This window comes from Zingiber officinale, chromosome 6A, assembly GCF_018446385.1.
Source record: "Zingiber officinale cultivar Zhangliang chromosome 6A, Zo_v1.1, whole genome shotgun sequence".
Taxonomy (NCBI): domain Eukaryota; kingdom Viridiplantae; phylum Streptophyta; class Magnoliopsida; order Zingiberales; family Zingiberaceae; genus Zingiber; species Zingiber officinale.
Window position 1 is genome coordinate 144,711,764 of NC_055997.1, and position 7,666 is coordinate 144,719,429.

Below are 7,666 nucleotides of genomic sequence, written 5' to 3' on the forward strand. Positions count from 1 at the left end.
TGACAAACACAAATAAATTAATTATTTTTACAAACAAATATACTAAATTATGAAAACATATAGAAAGTATCTAAATATCCAACAATCACATGCATCAAAACAAATAAAATCTAAATAAATCACAACAATAGAAAAAAATTAAACTATCCAAATATCTATGAAAATGTCCATATATATATATATATATATATATATATATATATATATATATATATATAATTTTGATACTGATCACAAATCTACCACTAGATTCTATATTTTTCTTGATAATTCTCTCATTTCTTGGAAGAGTAAGAAACAAAATATTATTTATAGATCTTCCATAGAAACTGAGTACCGTGTGATAACCTCATGTACTTGTGAGATAGCGTTGGTTGCTTGCGAATATAAGTTTTTCTCTTCATCAACCTATTCCATTATAATGTGATAATCAGAATGCTATTAAAATTGTGCACAATTCAATTTTTCATGAGCGGACGAAACATATTAAAATTGATTATCGCATTACTCATCATCATCTCCAAATTGACACAATCACATTGTATTTCGTTCCTTCATATCTACAAATTGTTGATATATTTACTAATTCACATTTCTCTTCATGTTTTCATTTCTTGTCTGACAAACTCTTAATATTTCTGGATGAAGCATCGTGAATTTGAAAGAAAATATTATATTATATTTTTATTTGTTTATAATTTTTAGGGAAATTAAATTTTTTCTGATTTAAAATTTCTTAACGTAGGCATATAAAACTTTATCTTCTATATTTCCTATATTCTTTTTAAATTCAATAATACAGCTAACGTTTTTTTTCTCAATTTCTATCCCACTAAACTCTGGAACTAGTTATGTTCTTCTTTGGCAGTATACTGCAGTAGATAAAGTGCGCCATCTGACAGTTGAATGCATGCCTTCTGATATAGAGGTAGATCTTGCCCTTCAAGCCGAGGAAGATACTAGGAAAGACCAGTGTACATATGTTCCACGGGGAGAGATTTTGCGGGTGTGTAAAGCATGTGTAAGGTACTTATAACAAATTGGCATGAGAGGAGAGAGACCTAAAAACATAGAATTTGATTGATGATCCTGAACGAGAAATATGATGGCTTTTGGCATTGATCAGTGTTTAGTTGTTTATGATTAAAAATAGATGTTGATCCTGTCAAGCATATGAGAAGACATAACTTTCGAAATGACATGGATGGAATACTAACCAAGTTACCATGACCCGGAGGGTGAGTGTGATGAGTTGTCTTCTATATTGAGTCAGTCGTCAAAAAATCTCTGGTCAACACTATCTACAGGCAAGGCCCGGGATTCCCCGATCCCTGGCACCCCGATGCTCGAGACAAATCTCATAGATATATAAGGAGCATACTAATAGTAGAATAATGAAATGAATAAAGAATGAGTATAGTGAAGTACCCTAACCCAGGGGCGCCCTCGGATGAATCGATGAGATGGTCGCGACGTTGATAAAGTCATCATGATATGGAAAAGTAGATGAATAATGAGAACCAGATGAGAAGCTGGTTTTGATAGCACAAAGTCAGACGCGACATGGATCTAGAGGCAACGACACGGAGCAGCGACACATAGGTCGGAACACAATAGCGGCACGAAAGCTGGAACACAACACACAATAACGGGTCACATGTCGGATAGTGACCTCGACGCAAAGGCTAAATACAACATCGGTGCGAAGGTGGCAACCAGCTATAGTGCAACGATGACAACTGCGGAGTGCAACAATGACGCCCTCAGCACTAGAATGGGTCAAGAGTAGCAGGCGGCAGCCGCTGAAGGGCGACTGTCTGGGTGCTAGCGAACTCAGAGATAGAGGGAGGCAGAGTGTGTGTTGTTGGCACACAGAGAGGGGAGGCGGCATCCGCGAGCGGAGGCGCGGCGACGACCCCATGCATGAGAGGAGGTGTGCATACGCGAGAAGAGGAGAGGAGGGTGTGGTATGCGCGATGGACCGGTCTACGGGTGACGGCATGCTTGACCGGCGGTAGTGGGCTAGCGAGGGAGGACTGGGCGTGCGTCTCAAGCGGCAGCAGAAGATCCCAGCCAAAAACTTGGCAGAGTTGCTCGAAAAAACCTAAAGCCCCCTTCTTTGCTGATGAATAGTACTCTTCTATAAACCTAAAACCCTCAATATATGAAATGACCAAAATGCCCTCCTCCCTTCTCCATAATTTCCTTTAGGCCCCACAGATATATCCGCATCACAAGCCTCCCTTTCAAGTCTAGTCGAAGGAGGCACGAGTCCGACTGACTAGATAATCTGTCGCAAAGCTGAATCGCTTTTGTTTATAGAGTCAAATAGCTGAACTCATCGTATAACCACGCGATCAATCGTGATAGTAGTGTTGCGCGAGGGACGGTAGCGGTGCTAATCGAACGACGATAGTGATGATGAGCGAGCGATAAAAAAATAGTACTGAATGAGTATCTCATGAGATAAGTACTGACGAAGCAATGAGCAAGGTTAGTGTTGACTGAACGATGAACACCTGACAAAGCGACAAGAAAAACAAGCTTCGACTGAGCGGCAAAAAGCAGTGTCAAGAGGATGCCAAATAGGCAATCGGGCGAATATCGAGTGAGCGATTGAGCAAATGCCAAGCAAGCGACTGAACGTATGTAGAGAGGATGCAGAGCAAATAACTAACCCGATGCTAAGCGAATCTGAATCCCATGAATTAAGCAAGGAGATCGAAGGCGAATAGGATCGAAAACAATGAGCTCAGCCAGCTTGAGCCCAAGGACTGAACGAGAGAGTAGCCTGTGAAATCGAAGGTGCATGGAAGCGAAAGTCGTGAGCCGAGCGGGCGTAGAGCCAGCAAACTGAATGGGAGCATAGCCCATGAAATTGAAGGTGCATAAAAGTAAAAGCTATGAGTCGAGCGGGCGCAATGCCCATGAACTGAACGGGAGTTTAGCCCATGAATCGAGGGTGCACGGAAGTGAAACTCATGAGCTGAGCAGACGCAGAGCCCATGAGATACTCTGGTCCGAAACCAGTGGAGATACTCTTGTCCGAGACCATTAGAGATAACTCGACCCCGGACGGGGGAGATGGAGGTTTCGATAAGCTGGTCCAAGACTAGTGGAAACTGCTCGACTTCGAACGGGGGAGATAAGAGCTTCAATAAGATGGTCCGAGACCAGTGGAGACAACTCAATCCCGAACAAGGGAGATAAGGGCTTCGATAAGCTAGTCTGAGACCAATGGAGATAGATCGACCATGAACGGGGGATATAAGGGCTTTGATAAGTTGTTTCAAGACTAGTGGAGACAGCTCGACCCTGAACGGGGAAGATAAGGGCTTCGATAAGTCTGTCCGAGACCAATGGAGACAGCTCGACCCCGAACGGAAGAGATAAGGGATCCGATAAGCTGGTTCGAGACAAGTGAAGACCGCTCGACCCTGAATGGGGGAGATAAGGGATCTAATAAGCTGGTCTAAAACCTGTGGCAACAGCTCGACCCAAACGGAGGAGATAAGGGATCTGATAAGCTAGTCCAAGACTAGTGGAGACAGCTCAACCCCAAACGAGAGAGATAAGGGCTTCGATAAGCTGGTCCGAGACTAGTGGAGATAGCTCGACCTTGAAAGGAGGAGATAAGGGATCCAATAAGCTGGTCTGAGACCAGTGAAGACTATTCGACCCCTAACGGGGGAGATAAGGACTCTGATATGCTGGTCCGAGACCAGTAAAGACCGCTCGACCCCGAACGGAGGAGATAAGAGATCTGATAAGTTGGTCCGAGACCAGTGGCGATAGCTCGACCCCAAATGGGGGAGATAAGGGATCCGATATGCTGGTCCAAGACTAGTGAAGATTGCTCAACCCCAAACGGGTGAGATAAGGGATTCGATATGCTGGTCCAAGAAAAGTGAAGACCTCTCAATCCCGGACGAGGGAGATAAGGGATTTGATATGCTGGTCCGAGACCAATGAAAATTGCTCAACCCTGAACGGAGGAGATAAGGAATCCGATAAGCTGGTCCGAGACCAGCGAAGACCGCTCAACCCTAGACGGGGGAGATAAGGGATCTGATATGCTAGTCCGAGACTAGTGAAGACCGCTCGACCCTGAACGGAGGATATCAGGGATCCGATAAGCTGGTCTGAGACCAATAAAAATGGCTCAACCCCTGCCGGAGGAGATAAGGGATTTAATAAGTTGGTCCGAGACCAGTGAAAACCGCTTAACCCTGGACAAAGGAGATAAGGGAGCTGATATGCTGGTCTAAGACCAATGAAGACTACTCGATCCCGAACGGATGAAATAAGGGATCCGATAAGCTGGTTCGAAACCAGTGAAGATCGCTTAACCCCGAATGGGGGAGATAAGGGATCCAATATGCTGGTCTGAGACCAATGAAGATCGCACAACCCCGGACATGGGAGATAAGGGATCATATATGCTTATCCGAGACCAGTAAAGACCGTTCGACCCCGAACGGAGGAGATAAGGGATCCGATAAGCTGGTCTGAGACCAATGAAGTGTTGGTGTGGGAAGCATCCGACGATCGAACCTGAGTTTTGATAATGGTAAAGGATTCAAAGTTAAGGGTTGTTGTTTTCTAATATGTTGAACAAGTTTGCAGGAAAGTCCTAAGTGGTACTTAGGCATAAGTCCTAGCTGCGGTTAGGCAAATGGAAAACCCTAGGGGGTGGTAACCCTAGGTCCTAGGGGGTGGTAACCCTAGGTAGAGGAAAACCCTAGGGGGTGGTAACCCTAGGTCATAGGGGGTGGTAACCCTATGCGGAAAGTCTTGGCAGGTCGATGGCTTCAGGCAAAAGTCCTAGGGGGTGGTAACCCTAGGTGGAAAGTCCTGGTGTCGCGAACCAGGTGAAAGTCGACTAGCCGGAAGCGGATGTCCAGCAGAAGTCCGAAGCATCGAGTGTCTTGAGTAAAGTCCAACGATCCGGAGGATCGCACCGCAATGTAAATCTCCCGAGTAGAGTAGGTGAGGACGCTTCCCTAGAGGGAACAGGAGGCGTCAGGTCGACCTAGGGTTTCCGGGAAACTCGAAGTCAGCAGTTCGAATGTTGTCAAAACTTTCATTATTATCATTCATTATGTTTCATGCTAACTTTGTTTTGCAGGTATGTGTTTGGGACTAACACATTTTGTAGGAACAAAGGAGCAAGTTACAACTCGGATGAACAGTGTCCGAGGCGCCTCCATAGAACCAGGAAAAGCCAGCGCAGAAGGTTAGAGGCGCCTTAGATGAAGTTCAAGGCGCCTTGGGTCGAAGGTTGAAGGCGCCTTGGGTAGGCTGAAGGCGCCTTGAACTGGATGAAGTTCGACCAAGTCTGTGCTGATCTCCGCGGGTGACTCGGCCTGTTTAAGGCGCCTTGAAGGGCTTCAAGGCGCCTTGGACACCCTTTATAAAGGGTCTCGAGCAGCAGCAACAAAACAACGAACTCCAAGCAATCCTTACGCTACAAGCTGCTCTAGAAACACCCAGAAGTGCTGTTACAAGTCCCCGACAACCCGGAGCTTCAGATTCTGCTACTTTATTGTTGTCGGTATAATTTGTTTTAGTTCTTTCAATTGTAATATCTTATTGTACATTTTACGAGCTTATAGTTGTTGCCCACGGAAAGCGATCAAGGATCGCGGGCCTTCGAGTAGGAGTCGCCTTAGGCTCCGAACGAAGTAAAACTTCTTGTGTCCCTCTGTGATTGCATTCGTTATTTCCGTTGCGTATATTTACTTTGATATTTCTTCGATTTAACCGAACGATTTAGCCACGAGTGCTATTCACCCCCCCCCTCTAGCACATCTCGATCCAACATGAAGACGGCTCAACCCTGTCCGAGGGAGATAAGAGATCCGATATGCTGGTCCAAGATCAATGAAGATTGTTCGATCCCGAACGAAAGAGATAAGTGATTCGATAAACTGGTCCGAGACCAGTGAAGACCGCTCAACTCCTACCAATCGACATGAGAGTCTCTAACACTGAGCTCGTGGTTCAAATATAACTCAAACCCGGTCGATCAGCATGGGAGTCTCTGACGCTGAGCCTGTGGCTCAAATATAACTCAAATCAAGTCAATCGGTATGGGAGTCTCTGACTTAAGGGTGTATAGTTGCCGCTCGACTTTTGATCCTAAGCCTGTGGCTTAAATTTAACTCAAACCTGACCGCTCGGCTCGGGAGTCTCTAACTCAAGGGTTTATAGTCACCGCTCGACTTTGATCCTGATCCCGTGACTCAAATATAACTAAAACTCGGTCGATCGGTACGGGAGTCTCTGACTCAAGGGTTTATAGTCGCCGCTCGACTTTGATCCTAAGCCTGTGGCTCAAATTTAACTCAAACTCGATCGTTCAGCTCGAGAGTCTCTGACTCAAGGGTTTATAGTCACCACTAGACTTTGATCCTAAGCCCGTGGCTTAAATATAACTCAAATACAGCCAATTGGCATGGTAGTCTCTGATTCAGGGGTTTATAGTCAACGCTCGACTTTGATCCTAAGCCTGTGACTCAAATAAAACTCAAGCCCTGCCGATCGGCATGGGAGTCTCTAACTCAAGGATTTATAGTCGCCACTCGACTTTAATCTTGAGCTCGTGGCTCAAATTTAACTCAAACCCAGTCGTTCGGCTCGGAAGTCTCTGACTCAAAGGTTTATAGTCACCACTCAACTTTGATCCTGAGCCTGTGGCTCAAATATAACTCAAATTCGATTGTTCAGCTCGCGAGTCTCTGACTCAAGGATTTATAGTCGCCACTCGACTTTGATCATTAACCCGTGGCTCAAATATAACTCTAACCTGGCCGATCGACACAGGAGTCTCTGACTCAAGGCTTTATAGTAGCCAATCGACTTTGATCCTGAGCCCGTGACTTAAATTTAACTCAAACCCGGCCATTCGACTTGGGAGTCTTTGACTCAAGGGTTTATAGTCGCCGCTCGACTTTGATCCTGATCCTGTGGCTCAAATATAACTCAAACCCGGACTTTCGGCTTGGGAGTCTCTGAATCTAAGCCCATGGCTCAAATGTAACTCAAACCCGACAGATCAGCACGGGAGTCTTTAACACTGAGCTCGTGGCTCAAATATAACTCAAAACGGGTCGATCAACACTGGAGTATCTGACGCTGAGCCCGTGGCTTAAATATAACTCAAACCCAGCCAATCGGCACGAGAGTCTCTGACACTAAGCCCGTGTCTCAAATAAAACTCAAACACAGCCGATCGGCGCGGGAGTCTTTAACACTAAGCTCATGGCTCAAATATAACTTAAACTCGGTCGATCGGCACGGAAGTCTCTAACACTGAGCCTGTGACACAAATATAATTCAAACCCTGCCGATTGGCGCGGGAGTCTCTAATACTGAGCCCGTAGCTCAAATAAACTCAAAATCGATCGATCGGTATGGGAATCTCTGACACTAAGCCCGTGGCTCAAATATTACTCAAATCCAGCTGATCGGCACAAGAGTCTTTGACACTGAACTCGTGGCTCAAACATAACTCAAACTCAGCTAATTGGTGCAGCAGTCTCTGACACTGAGCTCGTGGCTCAAATATGACTCAAACCCGGTCGATTGGCGCGGGAGTCTCTAATACTGAGCCCGTGGATCAAATATAACTCAAATCCGGCCGATCGACACGAGAGTCTCTGAC